Source organism: Epinephelus fuscoguttatus, linkage group LG17 (genome assembly GCF_011397635.1).
Source record: "Epinephelus fuscoguttatus linkage group LG17, E.fuscoguttatus.final_Chr_v1".
NCBI lineage: Eukaryota > Metazoa > Chordata > Actinopteri > Perciformes > Serranidae > Epinephelus > Epinephelus fuscoguttatus.
Window position 1 is genome coordinate 7,457,935 of NC_064768.1, and position 19,658 is coordinate 7,477,592.

General features: G+C 41.1%; 1 protein-coding gene across 1 annotated transcript in view; it reads left to right on the forward strand.

Moving 5' to 3' along the window:
* Window positions 1-579: 579 nt before the first annotated feature.
* Window positions 580-19,658, forward strand: part of LOC125904190 (zinc fingers and homeoboxes protein 2-like) — a 188,886-nt gene continuing 169,807 nt past the window's right edge. Inside the window, exon 1 of the mRNA XM_049601440.1 lies at window positions 580-884. The gene's annotated coding sequence lies outside the window, so the exon portion shown is untranslated. The remainder of the gene's footprint in view (window positions 885-19,658) is intronic.

Sequence of the window (19,658 nt, forward strand, 5' to 3'; positions counted from 1 at the left end):
GTTTATGTTTCTGTAGATGGCTGATTTCACATGCAGCTGCTCGCAGTGTGATGATGCTGCACCAGAGCAGTTAGTGAGGTCAGCTCCAGGATCAAACAGGTGTTATTAAGAAATGAACACACTGGCATTTTTTTTATATATATATATATATATCATCACATTATTTTATTTACATTTTTAGAGAGATGGGCTTGTGTAAGCATTTGTTTTTGGCGTGAATGAAAATAAATCATAGATGTTGTTAAAAATAAAAAAACAAAACAAAACTATAGGCTACATCACAGGAAAACGACGTGTGCCATGAGGAATGTTGCGGAGGCAGTGTGGTGATACCTGCAGATAAAAGTGGCTTTGCATAACTCAAAGTCGTAATAAACTAAATATAGAGGACCACAGGTGTGCAATAAGTCCCTATATGAAAGCATACGAAGGTTATGGTGATGTTTAGTGGAAGCCACCCGTGCTGGAAGTCGTGAAACAGCAGACCGGTGCAGATCAAGGCTGCAGGAGGGGGACAGGGGGGTGCGTGGCTGCAACATGCCTGCGCCTCTCCACCGCAACCCGACCAGCCGTGCCAGCGTCCGGCTGCGCCATAATCAAACTTTTCTGTACATTTTCACGTCACCTGGATGCGAAACATAAATTTGGCATCCTATGCAAATATATGCTGACGTAAAAGATCATGTGGTTTTTGTCGTCGATCCCCCCTATGAGCAACGAGGAGGTTTTTTTTTCTCCTCTCTACTGTTGTCTTTAGGTTAGCTATGCTACAATCTTTACTGTACCCAGCGCTAGCTATATGCGCCCCGCACCGCACCACTCTGGATATCTGGGAATAATCAACTTCCAGGCTGTCGCACCCTGCACCCAGAGACTACACACAGGTAGGACACAAGAGAAACTTCTTATTTATTAAACTCCTGGAGAGAAATTTTGACCAAAGTGACCGCAAAAGTGAAGTTATTAAAGCGGCTTGGTTGCAGCCAGACTAGCCGCCTGGCTGGCTGTCTCTGCCCGGGCTGCTGCTGCTAGCGACCGTCCCCTCCATCACAGCCTCTCAGAGTGGGAATCACCTTGCTATCACCCAGCAGAGCTCCCCGGCAGCCAAACTAGAATTAAAACAGTTAGACACCTGGCTGTCAGGTAACTTTGTGCCGCCGCTCTCTGCTTATATTTGCGGATAGTTGTCAGACAAGTGAATGTCATCCGGTTCGCGTTGTTTTTTCTGGTGGCCAACTTTTGCCGTCCCCCCTCCACCCCCGGTGAAAGTGCACATAATAAATTTATTAGCCAGCGGAGCTAGCCGTTTACCAGTTAGCCCCTGTCAATGACGGGCGACCCTGTGAAGCTAAGTGCTTTAGCTTTAGCCTTTCCCCGCACACAGCAGCACGAAACGTGGCTGCCCGTCTCTGGATGTTATGCTTTCATGTCGGGAAATGCATTTGTTTTGGCTGGCTCCCTCTCCCTCTTCTTCCCCATCCGAGTTAGCGTTACTCCGCCGAGCCAAGTAGAAAATGGTCCCGGTGTTTTCTTTGGTGACACGGTGACGGTAGAGCGGGTGACAGTTTGGTTTGTAGCGTCGGTTCAAGTGTTGTTATTGCCCGCTGTATGTTCGGTTCAAACGGGGCTAGCTAGCAGACAGCCAGTCTGGCTGGTTGGGTCATCTGAGGTGAAGCCGCCGTCAGCGGGCTGTATAGAAACACACTGCCTGTTAACGGCACACTGGTTTTTAACTGGTTTTTAAAGAAACGGACCGGTAGATTATACTGTTGCTCGTTTTTTAACAGGTTTATGTGTTAAAACGAACTGTCTTTCCCGTTAGAGCCGCTTTAATGTGTGTTTTGTATAGAAACGGACCGCTGGTGTACATACTGTACGGCAGTCGCTGCTTGAAACGAACTGCCGATTAGTTTGATATTTAACTGTTTTACATTAAAAAGGACCGTTTGTTCATGATTTTAACGTCCTTAACTGGTTTGTATGGAGACATATAAGTATATTAAGTTTGTTCATTTATGTTATTTAACTCGTTTTATGTTATATACGAAGAAACTGTCGCTGATATGGTTCAGAGGAGGGACTGGTTGCTTGTTTGGTGAACAGACGTTGACTTCATGCCAGTTAATGGCAGACTGGTTCTCTACTGGTTTAGGCTGCCAGCTTGTACAGTATTCTGGTTTTAAACTGTTTTATATAAAGCACAGACTGTCAGTGTGTATGGTGCAAAAACCTGACTGTCAGTTTCCTTAATATTCCACTGGTTTTAACTGGTGTAGGTCCCCAGTATGTACACACTGTGGGTTTGCTTGTGTGTATGGTACTGCTTTATAAAGAAACTGACTGACTGGTTTTAACTGGTTTAGGTCACCAGTATTCTGGGTTTATATAATGCACAGACTGTCAGTGTGGCACTTGTTTATAAAGAAACTGGCTGTCATCACCTTAATGTTAAATTGGTTTTAACTGGTTTAGGAAGTCAGTGCACAGTATTCTGGTTTTAAACTGTTTAATATAAAGCACTGACTGACAGTGTGTGTGGTTTAAGAAACTGTGAGTTTTCCTAATATTCCACTGGTTTTAACTGGTTTAGGTCATCAGTACAATATTCTGGCTTTGTATAAGGAATGCTCCTGTCAATGTTTATGGTACTGGTTTATATAAAAAACTGCCTGTCAGTAACTCCAATAGCAGTCTAGTTAAGGTCACCAGCATGTACAGTATTGTGGTTTTATATAAGGCACACACTGTTAGTGTTTATGGAACTGGTGTATAAAGAAAGTGGTTCTCAGTTACTCTATGGCAGACTGGTTTTAACTGGTTTAAGTTATCAGTATGTACAGTATTCTAGTTTTATATAAGGAATAGCCTTGTCGGTGTTTATGGTACTGGTTTATAAAGAAATTGACTGTTAGTCCTCCCAATGTTAGACTGGTTTTAACTGGTTTAGGGTCACCAGTATGTTCTGGTTTTACGTAATGAACAGACTGTGTGGTACTGGTTTATAGAGAAACTGCCAGTCACTTACCCTAAGGTTAGACTGGTTTTAACTGGTTTAGGCTGCCAATATACAGTATTCTGGTTTTTAAGTGTTTTATATAAGGCACAGACTGTCAGTATGGATGCTACTGGTTTGGAAAGAAACAGTTATCCCTAATGTCAGACTGGTTTTAACTGGTTTAGGTCACCAGTATGTATGGTATTCTGGTATAATATATGGAACAGATTGTTAGTAATTATGGTACTGTTTTTTAAAGAAACTGACTGTCAGTTACCCTAATGTTTAATGGGTTTTAACTGGTATATGGAAACCAGTCTGCATGTAGGCTGATTGTTGACTGTCGGCAGTTTAATTACTCGATTTTTATTGTTTTACATAACCTGGCTGAAAAGTATAGGGACAAACAGGTTTACATGGTGTGTTAACCCGGATTGTACGAAGGGAAACATGCATTTCTTAACGGTTGTATTGTCTGTGTAGGCTAGCATTAATAGTATCAAATATAGAGAAATTTCCTCATGAAGAAACTTTTCCCTCTTCCAAGTTCATCCAGTTCCTCCTCCGACCTAATTTTGTACCCGAATCTTGTTAGATAAAATCATGAATAATTAGGTGTGCCTCACAAGGCGGTTCAGGCCATACGCAGCGGCGTGGTGGCAAACAAAAAATTCTCGTGACCTATGACCTCCAGCCAGGAGAATATCATCAACCAAAAAATATATATCTGCTTTTGTTTGGTTGTTCATGCTTTCCTCGCTGTCCTCGTGTGACTCTCTGCAGTTTGATTCTAGTTTGAAGGACATACAGAGGGAAGGTTTAGACGAACAGGTGTGCAAACTGAAATTGGGCAGGTTTCACCCTCCACCACATCCCTGACAGTGTGACTGAAGTGTGTCTTGGCTCTTGGAAAACACTGGAGAGGCTCATATTTGGCAGCAGCTCCTCCTCTTCCTCCTTCCTCTATACTGCCCAGTGACAGCGTTAACATCCACCACGTCCTCCCAGCTGCTGCACTGTATGGCTCTTGTTGAAAAGTGTGTCAGATTTTTTAATATTATCTCCCTCTCGCCTGTTCTGGTTCATAATCACATTTCCTTTTCCATTGACCGACTTTTTTTTGTCTCATATTTTGCAGCTATTGTATCGCCACCGTGTCAGGCTTTTTAATCCTATGATATGGATGCAGGGATCAGTCAGTCATGCTGCCAGTCTCCGAATCAGAGCGCGCTCGCTTGCTCTCTGGCTGCTATTTATTTGTCACAAACGCCAACACACACACATCACACAGCTCTCGTGCGCTTTCCCTTTCCTCGCTCGGAGATTTCTACACATACTCTCACACATCACACACACACTCTCGCTTTTCCTGTTCCTGCTCTGACACGCTGCTATTTCTTTGACACACACTCACACACATTTTGCCGGTTCCTGGGAAGTGCAGCTGTGATTTGCTGTTGCCACCTGACCTGTCACCCCAATACAAACACACACACATACACACACACTGCAACAGTAGTGAGCTTTTATTTCACCGTTTAGACTGTTCACATCATTGGTTTTTATCGCTGGAAATTGCAGCTCGACGCATGTTTTTTTTTTTTATTATTATTTGTGGCGATTGAAATGGACCCCATTCTGGGTTTCTGTTGCCCTCAGTGGCATTCAGTCATGAGGGTTTATGACAGCTATACGAGCTGGAACAAACCCACACACTCACACACACAAACACACATACACACACACACACACACACACACACACACAATGCAAAATCACACACACTCTTTGTTGCTGTGTCAAACTGCTATTTATTTCACACACATGCAGAAAGCATGCATGACAGCTGCATCTCGCACGCACACACACACACACACACACACACACACACACACACACATACACACACACACACACACACACACACACACATTGTTATTCCACTCACTCTTTATTGCTTTTATTTCACTCTCTCACACACACTCTCACACATGTATTTTGGGTGCTTTATGAAATAGTGAGAGGCTGTGTTTGTGTTTGTGAAATAGAGTACGAGCGTGCAGGTTGTGCGTGAGTGAGTGAAGTGGCGGTGATTTTGTGTGTGTGTGTGTTGGTGAGTCATTGGAGAGCATGGGCTGGTCAGGAACTGTGTGTGTGTATGTGTGTGTGTGCGTGTGTATGTGTGTGACATAGTGTACCGCCTCTCTGTTGGAGCTCTTCACAGGGAAACTCGACACACACACACACACACACACACACACACACACACACACACACACACACACACACGTACGCACACACACTTGCTGTATTGGATGTACTCGGCTGCTGTTGGACCAAACCCACCTTCCACGTCGACTGGGGTTTTTTTGGGGGCAAAGTCTGTGTGAACATGAACACCAGGGATCCCCATTTGACCACATTTAACTCTGTGACTCCCCCACACATAAAAAGAGCTCTTATTTTGGTGTTTAATCAGCTTTAATAATAATCTGTGCTCTCGTTTCCTTGTTGCACAATCTGACGTGTCTCTGAAAGACGTCATGTTGTTGATGATTTCTTTCTGCATCTGGAAATTAATATGCTTCTGATATTTTTTCCATGCACACATTCTGCACTTGTGTAGAAGCTTTCATTACACACTGTGAAATCAATTTTTTAAAAGTTATGTGCAAAAATACTGCACCAATATTTGTTCATGCCATGGAAAGGCTTTTTACCCATGTATGGTAATTTTCCCAATTTTCCAACTTGGACCCTCTCCTCTAAAACATTAATATCTTCCTTTCTGGTTATTCATTTCAAATCTAACAGGCTGTTTTCCTGTTACATCCTGTTCTCCAAAATTGGGACTTTTATTCTTCATAATATAACAACAGACAAACAATCACGTAGCAGCTTTGGAAGAGCAGATCTTAGAACTACATCTTTACACATTTGACTTTTTTAAAATCTGCCAACCAGGAGGTGACATTGCAGTTATTATAGTCATGAAAGGGAGACTGATAAATCAGCAGATTGCAGATATATTAGTATCAGTGTATATCTTGGCCACAAAGTAACAAGAATTTGCAGTGCAGAAATGTGAAAATAGGTATGAAGTATTTTAAGAAAGTGTTGTTATGTTTTAACTACAGGATAAGAGGGGTTTTTGTAGGTTGTGACCTGAAGATGTTTCAAATGTAAAATATTCCACTCCCCAAATATCAGTCCCTCCAAGATTTTGGGGGTTTGCTGTGTTCAGGCGTTGTCACGTAAATAACAAATTCCAGCACTTGAATAGGCCATAGCACAGCACAGCAGCATATCAAGTGGGCCGAACCTGAACCTAACCCAAGCAAAATTTTTTGATTTGAATATTTAATGGAACTCAGCGTGATTCTTTAAGCACATGCAGTGGATATGGATGTAACAACCTCTGTCATGATGATTTGTCTTGTCACACTGCTGTATATGTGTTTTAGCCATTCTCTGTGTGTTCGTGGCAGAAAAGTGTTTGTCAGTTAATGTTTGTGTTCCACCACAATATTGCATGCCGTACAAAACAGTTTACACCCTGCTTTTGCACAGAACATCAGGTAATTGCCTTGCATGGTCTTTAGCAGTAATTTTTCTTGGTTAGTGTGAGACATCTGTGTCACACATCTCTGCATTTTCACAACTATTAACGTTGAGCAGTTTCCCACTTAAAGGAGCTATATGTAAGAAATCTAAAGCAAATAGTCGTAAAATCCTCCTAATATGTCACAGAGACTAAGGAATAATGTTCATATAACATACTCATCTCACCGACAACAATAGTACAGCCAGAATATTCGCATTTAAAAAACATTTTTACAGTCTGCAAATCATGTTTATGTTTTGAATTTGTGTTTTGGCCTGTTGCGCCACCCACCGCCGTCTACCAGTCCCGCAGTCAGTAGAGTCTCAGCATCAGTTACAGTTACGACTGAGCTACAGCAGCACGGCAAGCAGCATTAGCAGTGTCCCGGTACATAGCATTAGCAGCCGGCTCCTCCTCAGCTGTATCCCGGCAGCAGCGTTAGCAGTGTCCCGGTACATAGCATTAGCAGTCTCCTCAGCTGTATCCCAGCAGTAGCGTTAGCAGCAGAGAAGCCGGATTTGCTCGAATGGCCTGCTGGAAAACCGAAGATCAAGGAATGCGGTGACGCGGCCCTGCCACGGCAGCCGCCCGTGGGCAAACAAATCAGTCTCCAGCGTGCCGCTGTCTAGCAACCTCGAATCTGTAGGGGAGGGGGGGTGGACACAACTCGCGGCAGTATTTTGAATTTGAGTGCAGTAACCGTTTTGGACACATTCTTACATACAACGCCTTTAAGTTGGTTATGACGGCAAACTGCTGTCAGATCAAGACCCTGGTGAGGACAATGAACCAAAGATATTCTTTGGTCCTGCAACTCAGTTGTTGCAGCAGCTGTCCAAGTGGCTGCTTTCAGATGATCTTGCAGATGAAGATACTGGATGTGGAGGTCCTGAGCTGGTGTTGTTACATATGGTCTGTGGTTGTGAGAATGGTTGGATGTACTGCCAAATTCACAGAAACATCATTGGAGACGGATTACGGTAGTGAAATGAACATTCAGTTAATTAGCAAAAGCTCTGGTGGACATTCCTGCAGTCAGTATGGCAATGGCACGCTCCCTCAATACATCTCTGTTATTGTGTCATGTGATCAAACTGCACATCATTGAATAAGCTTTTATTGTGACCATCTCAAGGCACACCTGTGTAGTAATGATGCTGTTTAATCAGCATCTTGTCAGGTAGATGGATTATCTTAGAAAAGCAGAGGTGCTCACTAACACGGATTTTAGCAAATTATAAATATATCTATTAAGTGCATAAAAAAGTCTCAGATCTTTAACTTAAACCTGTGAAAAATGGGAGCCACTACAAAAGTGTTGCCTTTAAATTTTTGTTAAGTGTACAATGATTGGTCGAATTTGCAGAGAAGTGGGATGTCGGTGGCTTAGTTCGAGCAGGCGCCCCATGTACAAAGGCACAGTCCTCACTGCACTGCCCAGGGTTCAGCACCGGCTTGCAGCCTCTTGCTGCGTCAGTCCCACTCTCTCTCCCCCCTTCACACTTAGCTGTCCTATCGATTAAAGGCAAAAAGCCCCAAAAAATAATCCTAGAAAAAAAACTGCAGAAAAGTTGTGTTGATCGAACAGAATTGCAAGGTGTGCATAATTCACAGGGATTGGTTGAATTTGGGTTGATTTCTGCGATCACAACATCCCGGAGGGCTGAAATATCAACATCAGTATCAGCCTCAAAAGTCCAGTAGTGGTCGGTCTATAGTTATTAATCCATCTGGAATTTCATCAGTAAAGCAGCTGCATGCTCTTGTTGTATTTCTAATCTCATCTGGTCCATTTGTCTGAACCAACCAGCAGTGAGTGATGCATCTTGCCCGCCAACTGCATTTGCAGTCGACACAGAAGCTGATTGAGGTTACTAGGCACCACTAATATGAGCAGTTTGTCAAAGAAATATACAAGAAGACTGTAGAGGCAATCAGTTTGTCAGTTTTACAAGCACAAATGAAAACATCCTTCAGGCACAATCCTCTAAGTTAACATTGTAATTGTGTTGACCTCCAGTATATTTTCTATACAGAGAACCAAGTGTAATCAGTCATCTTCCTTCTGCTGCGATGACGACCATGTGAGGTTGAAACTGATTGCCTGACACAATAAAGACTTTTAAAAGAATGCTTCTCCTTGTTCTTCCTAAAAGTCAAGTCAGTTTTATAGCCCAATATCACCAATTTTCCCTAATTGGCTTCAGAATCTATAGCGCATACGACTCCCTCTGTCCTTAGACTCTTTAATCAGATCAAAAATGCATAAACAGGGCAAAATTAAATTAAAAAGAAACTTCAGGAAGAGTAACAGAGGATGGACAGACAGGAAATAGATGTTTTTACTGAATAACCAACAGAATGAAATCACAGTATAGACAAAAGTACAAACATTATGCATGTAAACATATATGAAGAACATGGATCGGTGAGGATGTCGAGTAGCTTCCAGTTGTAGCCAAACAGATAGAGCCTGAGCCACACGACCTCTCCTCCACCATGATACCTGGAGGGAGGACAGACTAAACAAAGGCACAAGAAGTAAAACTGAAGCACATTATTCATAAAGATATAAGAATGACTACACAGAGGAAGAGAGAGATGAGAGGAATGTGCCTGAAGAAGGTTTTTATTTTCTGCAACCAATCGAAGAAATATGTCGATATAAAAGATGTCATCTTAAGCCGTACAGTTTTTTGTAGCCATTTTCTAGATTGGGAAGATGACGTCCTCATTTTTGAATTTTATGGTTGTTTTTATGCAACACTCTCTCATACCTAAATGATAGAAGAGGTTGATTTCCAGTTTATATGTCTAGGACTTTTATTTTGAAAGTTAAGAACGGAGGAATTGAAGCTAATGCGCTGCTGCTGACAGTGTAGGAGGGAATTAAGAGTTGTCAATCTTGGTTCAGACTATGAGGACTCTGTGTTATTATTTTATTGCGTTCATAAGTATGGACGCAACGCTAGCATGCAGCAGACTGGCAGCAAGTAGGCCTAGTAGTTTGGTAGATCAGCTAATGTTCTGTATGGTAAACAGTACTGCAAAACTAGGAGCGCTCGAGATGATCAGTTTCGCTGCACTGCTTCGATGTGCGTACATGTGTCTGTGTGAGACAGAGAGCAGAGGTGTAGCCTTGTAGTAGAGGGCTGCATTGGGATTGGGTCCCGCCGGGTCCCAAGGGATCCAACCCAAATCTTGCGGGAGCGGGCGGGAACGGGCAGCTAAAAAAAACACTGCGGGATTGGGATGTAGCCTATAGCGACAGGATGGAGTTAACAAATGATGTGGAAAAGAGGCTCAAACAAGGTCTGAAGGCGCACTGAGCCCTCTACTTCCCAGCGCTCTCAAAGCTGGTGCATTTCATCTTCAGTATCCCCGCATCCAGTGCGCGTTCAGAGCGGGCCTTTAGTGTCTGTGGGCGCATCTTGGAAGAGAGATGCACGGGATTGGGACTGCAGTCAGTCAGCAACATTCTCTTCCTCCACAGCAATATTATGGCCAAGTGATTCATTTGTTAAATTCATTCGTTTCATTCGTTAACTTTGTTTATTTTATGTTATTTATTAGTGTTACTTGAGCCACTCACAGCCTACTCTCATTGCTATTTGTTAATTACATAGAGGTGTGATGATGCCGGTGTTATTGAGCATAGGCTTTATCTTTATCTCATTAATGTTTCTTATTCAGGTCTCTCTTAGAAAAGAGACCTTAACCTCAATCACTGCGTGATTATATAAAGGTAGAAAAATAAATAAAATTCATTCATTTCATTAAAAACTAAATGAAAACAACCAAATAGGAGCGCTATTCCTGACCAGTGCGTCAACAGACATGCAGGCCAGGGAAATGAAACAAACAAGCTCATGAATCTCTTTATTAATAACCTATAAAATGACGTGTTTTCTCCTGCGGGATGGGAGAAGACACAAAATCAATGCATCTCTATTATTGTGTGGGCATAAATTTTAGAGTTTTGCGGGAGTGGACTTACACATTGCGGGTGCGGGCGGGAGTGTAACACACGTTGCAGTTGCGGGCGGTAATGGTCAGAAATTCAGCGGGAGCGGGCAGGAGCGGGATGAAGAAAACAGTCCCGCACAGGGCTCTACCTTGTAGTAACAGAGCAGTGTGCCCCTAAATGACATATTACATTAGCATTGAGTAGAATTAAAATTTTGGCACAAACATTTACCCACCAGTGTGGTGGAAAGTCTGCCAAGGCTTACTGGTCAAACAGAAAAATTTACTCGCATATGGTGCTTGGTGGGTGTATTTAATTAAATACTTATGAGAGCATAGTTAAGTCTGTGGACTTTATTTTTCATCTCTTGGCATTGAATACATACTTTTATCATTAACGTAACATCACATGACATATGTAACTACTGTAGGGTGCTTCACATATAGCATACTAGGCCATGCTGTCAGAAGTCAACGTTGACTTTGGGAGGCAAACACCAGTCTCCTGGGTGAAAGTCCTGTGTTTGTTTGACTCACCAATCCTAGAGGTGCTTCTTTGATATTTCGACAACATAATGTAGACTTTATTATTTTCTTTTTAAAATTTTTCTTGGGGGGCTTTTAGCCTTTTATTTGATAGGACAGTTTTGACGGTGAAGTGGGGAGAGAGGGGGTGGCATGCAGCAGGGGGCTGCATGTTAGAATTGAACCTGCAGCTGCTGCGCCAAGGACACAGCCTTTGTACATGGGCCGCCTGCACTACCTGATGAGCTACTCAGCACCCCAGTGTTGTGTGGACACTTTATATCCTTCGTCAGCTAACTTTCTCCTCTGCTCCTGTAATAATTACTAAGGCCACTAGAGGATGCCACTTTAAGTGAATGCTCGTGTGGGTCGTAACAGGCTACTTCCACAGTCAAACCTATGTAGTTGTTTATCGGTGAGAGAGGGCTGTTTTATGTCTCTGCGCGGGTGACAGCCATGGCAGGAGGCATTATGTTTTAGGACTGTCCTTCCGTACAACCTGTTTCATGAATGTGATATGTCAGGAACACTTTGAGGGATTTTTTTTTTTAAATTTGGCACAAACATCCACTTGGACTCAATGATGAACTTAGATTTTGGTGGTCAAAGGTCAAGGTCACTGTAACCTCACAAACCAAGTTTTTAGCCATGACTCAAGAATTTATACACCATGACAAAATTCACAGAATATCCAATAGATTAAAATGATGAAGCGGAACTCCTTCAGTGGATCTTCAACAGGAGTCTTCCAACAGGCCAAGTCCTGGTGCAGTGGAAAACATCTTGTCTCGTACAGGTGCCCAAAGACAGAAAGACCATGCGATTTGACAAGCTGGTTAAAAAAGCTGGCTCAGTACTCAGCAGGAGATTGGACCAACTAAGAACTGTGGTGGAGAGGGGCACATTTAACAAACTGAAAGCTATAATGGACAATAGCAGACACCCTCTCCACAGCCTCCTGGAGCGACAGAGGAGCAGCTGCACTAGTCGGCTCATCTTACTGCGTTGCAGAACGGAGCATTTCAGAGATCAGAGACGTCTGTTAAACACCTCCCGAATCCAGTCACACACACTAACATACATCACATTAGCCACCACTGGACTAGACTGTGGAATGGACAATTTTATTTTAATTTCATTTCTTTTTATGCACTTATTCTTAACTTATTAATTTTATGTCTATTTTAATACCGTTGTGTTGTTGATGAGGGGAAGTGTGGTTGTTGTTTTTTGTCTTTTATAAGTTGCTAGACAGTTGAATTTCCCTTTGGGGATAAAAAGACCAAAAATCGTCAAAACCAAGTGTTTTTAGTGAGTCAGTGCTGCATTTTCTGCGAATTTTACCCCCCAAACGTGGTTGTTTTTTGTGCCGGCATATTGCTGTGTTTCCTGCAAGATATCGCTGTGTTTCCTGCTGGGATTGTGCCAGCAGAACCTGGTATTTTAAGCCAAAATGTGGCATTTTTCCGAACCACATCCAAGTGGTTTTGAGCCTAAACCTAACCACATATTATACACGCTACACTACCTTGTGGAAGGGTAAAGTTCCAACACTTACACTACAAAATAATGTACAAATGTAATGTGTCTGTAGTTTGCTGAAATGTACAGTGCCAACATTTATTCTGAGGATTGGGTTGCAAATTCAAGGATCACTGATATCAGAACGGTCCTTGCTCAGAATGTTGAGCAGGTGGCCCCTTAATCACAAGGTTGTCAGTCGGTTCCTTGGCTCCACCTGTCCGCATTTTGAAGTGTCCTTGAGCAAGACACTGAGCCCAAAGTTGTAGCTCTGCCACCATCAGTGTATGATTGTGTGTGTTATTGGGTGAATGAGAGGCAAATTGTAAAGCACTTTGTCTGGTAAGGTAGAAGGTAGCTGTATAAAGCAGTCCACTTACCATCAGCTGATTCTGATCAGTGCCTGATTTCACCATCTATTAGTTATTAAGAGTCAGATATCATTCAACATCCTTCATATCTAATGTTGCTCCTTCTGTGTGATGATTTTTTTTTGTTTCAGTTGTCCACCCGAATCTCTGATAATGGCAAAAAATATTGGATCTTGATCATATTAGTGATGATAAAATGTGCATAACAACAGAAATATTAATGGTGATGGTGATGGAGTTTGTGGTCCGCATGCTGCTTCAGAGGCTTTTCCACATTGCCAAGAATAACTGGGGGAAACACTGAATACTTGTGATTGTTTGAAATGTTTTGGCAGGAGGAGGCTAAATTTTAGAAGATTGAATACTGGCACAAAACAGCAGCTTCTCTCCAAAAATATCAGCGTTGACTTCTTGGAAAACTTGCGTGGGTCAAACCAGGAAACAGTTTACAGTATGTTCTAATGACATGTTCCTGAAATGTAATCTGTGCAGGGGTACAATCAAACTTAAATACAATGACAGAAGGAATAAAATACAGGAGAAATGCAAATGAGTTATTTCTGCAGACGAGATAAAACAAGCTCAGTTTGTGGTTGTCAGCTGAGAGCTCTAATTAATATTAATGTAACATGCAAATAAAAGTGAGACTTCACTTCTGTCGTCTGCAGAAAAAGAGGTATAGAAAAGCTGGTCTTTATCCAGCCCTGCAGGGAGCCGTGTGACGGAGAAACAAACCAACAGTAAACATGTCGTCCTGCACATGAAGTGCCTGTCTGAGCCAATCACTGACAAATATGTCCCCTCCTTTCTGGAGCTGGAACTGTTGTTACCCCTCCGGGCCAATCAGCTTAACATCGATCTGGAGCTGAGTCCCGCCCACAGCTTCATCAGTGAGGACAGAGAGAGGTCACATGATATTATACAGTCAGATGTAGGAAATAGAATTAAAAGACAAACATACAATTGACAAATTATACGATAAAAATTAGTGTTTGAGCCCATTTGTATGTTTCTGTGGGGTCACTGCTCCATTCAAGGAGGACGTAAACAATACTGTGCTTAAAAAAATCAAATTGAAATGATATTTACATTTTTGTTTACAGTAAACCAAATGAGACATCATAGGGTGGCTTAAAATTGTGTGGATTAAAAATGGGGTGATCAGGAGAAGATTTGTGAGAATTCAACTGTTTAACAAGCAAATATCTAATTAGTATTTTTCTTTGAGGGTATACTTCAAAGAACTTCATTTGTATTTAATTTGTATCTAAGAAAAGCAGATCAGTTTACTGTGGTCACTATGGAGTGAGATTAAAGACATTCCTGAGATATTTAAAATATTAAGCCTAAGGGATTCACAATAATATCGACACCTCATTAGTATTGGCCAATATCAGCTTTAAAATGAACTATCAGAATTGGCCGATGTGCTCTTTCTTATTCTGGACGATGAATGAATATACAAGCAATGAAAAGTATTGTTTTACATGTCTTCATCTGCTGGTGGGCCATCATGATGAGAGTATGCATGCATAATATGATGTTAATTCCGCTACAGAAGAGACATGATGATCACTAAAATTAGGTGGTGAAAAAGTGGATATATCGATATCAGTATTGGCCAACTAAGTTGTTATATATCAGCATATCTGATATCGGCAAAAAATCCAATATCGTGCACCCCTGTTAAGCCTGTGTAAATATTGAAAATAATTATTCAGGGCTCAGCAGTGAGGATTGCCTGGGGCAAATAAAATTCCCAGTTGGGCAAGTAAATCTGTCAATTCACTTGCCCGATTGGACAACTAGTGTAAAATAATCAAACAGAGTAGATGATGAAAGTAGCTGAGGAGTGAGCCATCTTGATTTCTTCTTATCTCTGTTGAGAGTTGCACGTGGAGTTTAGTTGGGTGGGCAGATGGGCAAAACTCCAGGTATGTATTGTGCAGTTTGCAGAAAAGTAACTGTACATTAATGTGTAACTGTGTAAAAAGTGCACAAAATGTCACCTTATTTTTGATGCCTTACAAAGAAGAAATCAGCACACACTCTGCGGTCTCGCTTTTTTGCTTTCTCATGTCAGCACTCAAAACAGTTTCTAAAAATCTTCACTCTTGATGGAGTTTTATAAAAGGTCTGTTTTCACTGACCTAAAACCAGTGTTGGGCAGTAATGCAGTAATAATATCACTTTTTCCAGTAACGAGTAGTGTAACTAATTACTAATAAAATTGTATTGCTGTGCTGTGCAGGCACGTCACAAAGCAGAAAGCTAGTTTGGAAGACAGAGACGCTTACCTTTAGCCGCTGGAAATATTCCCATTACTTTGATTTTATTGGGTAGAAAGATGATAAAATCACTGTTGCTACAGGTAGTAGAACTGAAACTCTGTCCACTGTGAAAAACACATCCTCAAACCTCAAACACTGACTATGACCAACAGCACAACAACGTGAAACTCCAAGAAATACACCCTACCAAAGGTGAGCCCTCCTCAGCCACGGAGGTCAGCTGTAGCCCTACTGGCTAAACAACCAAAACTGGATTTTAATCGTGGACAGCTGCAGCTACAAAGAAATAATGAATGAAGCTTAGTCCATGAGTGACTCTCCGTCTTCCAGGCAGAAATTTGCAAGCTATCTAGCCTTAGCTACACTTACCGGCAATTACCCAGACATTCACACAGAGGCACACATATGCATTTTGGGGAAATACACAATTACCAGTTTTATGACGTGTAACAGAAAAGTAATATAATGAGTAGTGTAACAAATTACTGTTGGCAGGGAGAAATAAGTAAAGTAATATAATCCTTTCAAAAAGCGTAACAAGTAATGAGGAATATATTATCTTTTTAGAGTAATGAGCCCAACACTGCCTAAAGCACAGTTTGTGTGTGCAGGAAAGACCAAAACGCAGAGGAAAAGCTACATTTTAAAGAGTACATGAGTCTTTTTGGACAGCAAAGAAGACACACTCAGCTGCTATTATTTAGAATATCCAAACAATACAGAGTGGCACTTAATAAAAAGTACCTTAAAACTGCCAACAGTTTTGAAGTTTGGCTAAAATTAACACATGAGACAAATGTGAACTGATTATAGGGCTGCAACTAATGATTATTTTACTGATTACTTAGTCTGATAATTATATTCTGTAATAGTTTTTTTGTATGAAATGCTACAAAATAGATTAAAAAAAAAACTAAATAAAAAACAGCATATAGATAATTTCTTTCATCATAAATGCTTGTTTTGTCTGATCATCAAAATGTGTTTTATATCGTAAATGAGAAAGAAAAGCAGAAAATCTTTGGCATTTCTGTTTAAAGAAATGACTGACATGATTAACTGACTATCGAAGAAATTTCCGATTAATTTCCTGTCAATTTACTAATTGATATCTAACAGCATTACTTCTGCCATTGATTTAGGAAATTTTATGTTTTTAAGGTTGTGATGATGCACACTGGATTAAACTTGCAGGATTCCACCAAACATGTAAAGCGAGATAATTTCAGGGTAATTTATACTTAGGGTGGAGAATGTAAGCTGAATTTCCTTCCTCAAATACATGCAGGCCTCAGTCTGAAAGTGTCCTATCTCATCATTTTGACATAATTTACTGAATGTCCCTTAAAAAGAAGCTGAATTTGTTTCTGTTTCATGCCATCAATCATCTGCTGAAAGTAAGTAGGTGTCAGGCTTTTTTTATTTTATTTTTGTAATATCTCATATTTAGAGCAAAACACTTCAAAAACAGATGCTGTGTTTGTTATCACTGCTTATATTATTTAGATTTCTTTTTTCCTTAAATCTCCAAGAAGTCATTTTTATTCATGAAGAGAGAGAGAAAAGACTGCTTATTTTCTCATTAAAGCCTGCAGTGTGTGTTTCTCAATTACTCAACACATGAGTGACCAGCAGCACTGATGGGCTCATCAGACAGAAAAACGTCTCCGATTTGCCCCCCCTCCTCCCTGAACTGTGATTTGTTGAAGAGCCCCCTCCCCTCATGTCTGAATCGTTAATTTGAACCTTGTTCCAAACCCTCATTTATCCAGAAAAAGCTTACTGAGCACGGCTCCCTCTTTCTCATCAGCGTCCTCATTGATATTCATATGTTTCCTCGTGTTCACACCTGGGGGCCGCCCGCTAACACCATGGGCTTGTCTCATGATAGACTCCACTGGGAGGGGACACTGCTGCCCGGCTCAAGAGAACTTCAGCTGCGTGTTTTTAAGGCAGATGATCCTCATTCACGTAGTTCCACTATTTCCAGATTTTGCCAGCTGGTCCACAGTTGGTGCCAAACACTTTCCAGGCGAGAGGCTGTTTCTCTGAATCTGCCTCGGCCCGTTTTCTACTTTCTGTCTGTGTTTGTGTTTGACAGCAGCTCCTCTGCTGAGCCGCCTCACTCTGCTGAGACAAAGTGGAAAACTCAGCTGCTAATGAACAGGTTAGCGGTGTGGCAAGACAATCACATGAGTTTATTTACTGTATATACTGTGAGACCATACTGTTTATACTGTGGTAGCTATCACTTAAATATCTCCGTGTCAGGGCTGGGTATCAGTACTCGATACCAGTGTGTAGGATTTAGGGGATATATTGGCAGAAATGGAATATAATATAATGAGTATATTTTCCTTAGTGTATAATCACCTGAAAATAACAATCTTTGTGTTTTCGTTACCTTAGAATGAGCTACATAGGGAGCTGGTCCTAGTCTAGGAAGATCACCATGTTGCACCACCATGTTTCTACAGTAGCCTAGAATGGACAAACCAAACACTGGCTTCACATCAGCCGCTGTAGTGAGCAGCCTCTCTACAACAAGCTGTGTGAGAAAAACACTGTGTTTCAAATGTGAAAGTGTTTGTTTTGGGGAGGAAGAGACCTCTGCAGATAATTTGGCTCCTGGTCAAAACCCCCTGAAGAATGAACACTGAAGGAATTCTTACTGGGAGAAGTTTAAGCTGGTTGCAATCTGCAATCCCAGTGTTTCCAACAGAATTACAATGTATTTGTGGCGGTAGCTGACAACAGGTGGGGCTATCAGTCTGTGTCCCCTTTCTGAATTTGGAGGTTTTTGCAGAATCATGAATGCAGTTGAACTCTTATTTTTTACCTCAGCAGTTTGTGGAGTTTTGAGTCGCGGGGTAGGTAATTGATCAGTCAGTAGATCAGAGCTGTTCAGATCAGATCGATGGATGAGAGGAGCAACTGACTGAAAGCAAATTTCAGACTCAGCACACTGAAGGTACAGTTTCAATTTCACTGTGCCTGCTATCCTGCCACATTCTTCTGCTTCATGCAATGTGTGATTGGCTCACCACTGCAGCAGCAACTCCAACCTAAACAGTCTGCGGTGTGGTGAACTCGAGCAGGGTGTATTTGAGTTTGTGGTTCAGTTTGCCGAGATGCCACCAAAATGTTTAAAAGTATGGCAGGTTTTCTGCAGGTCCTTAAAATGTCTTCAATTCTAATTTTGTGAACTGTAGTGCTTAAAGGTCATCAAAGTCTGAAATTTGAAATTGTGATATCATAATTGCCAAAAATATTTTATCTAATTTCTTACTGTCAAAACGAGTTTTTTGTTGTTTTTTTTTTGCATAAAAGTCCACATTTCTGATGGTACAAATATTTAAACCTAACACTCACTCTAATACTGTCTTTTTATTTTACATTTGCACTTGCCTGTCAGCAAAATATAGATTAACCTGATCCATGATACAGTATTATGATGATACTTACGTCACGATACAATATTATTGTGATTTTAGATATGTTGCAATATGCTGACTATTGCGATCAAATATACTGTGATATATTACCCTTTTTCAACTGTTAACTATGTCCCCAACTTCAACATCTGTTTTATCTAACAAGATTTCAGTCTGTTCATCTCACTTCAGCCTTTTCTTTGCAGCAGCAAAATGTATGTAGTGGACTGAAACAGCAATTGGTTAAATTATAGTAGGCTACCTTAAGTTTAATTTGTATTTCTCATATTAAAATGTATTTCAACAAAATCAATACTTGGCGCTGTGTGATGATACAATATTGCCAAAAAAATATATACTGTATCAATTTCCCCCCACTCCTGTCTCTGCACATGACTACAAAACTACTTACAAAAGTGCAGTGCTTGAATAAGAAAATTATGATTTGTCCAAAAGGCAGACTTAAACATGTTCTATGCAGGGTTTTTAAAATAAATAAAACTATGTATTGACTCTTACGGAATTTATTTCTCCCAATCATCACTTTTGAGCAACTCTCAGTGTGTGGTGATGTATTTATCTGCAGAGACTTTGCCTTCTTCCTGGAGTTTATTGTTTTCCTCTTATTTTTTTTTATGATTACTTATTTTTTATTCTTCTTATTTTCTGTGCTCGGGATGTGTATGGGTGCTCAGGTGAGGTCAGAAAGGTAGCTGCCAGGTGTCAGAACGTAAGCAGCAGGCATCCAAGAGACACAGCACAACAAAAACACAAGTATAGCCGAACACCAAACGAGAGAGAGTCTGAGGTTGGATTTTACTTTAATTTTTACTCACAAACAGCAACCTTCAATCCGATGTAGTATGAAAAGCATTACATTTAAATGCCGATTCCAGTTGACATCCTGTATACTACATGCAACTCTATTCACATGATGGGTATCAATGAATT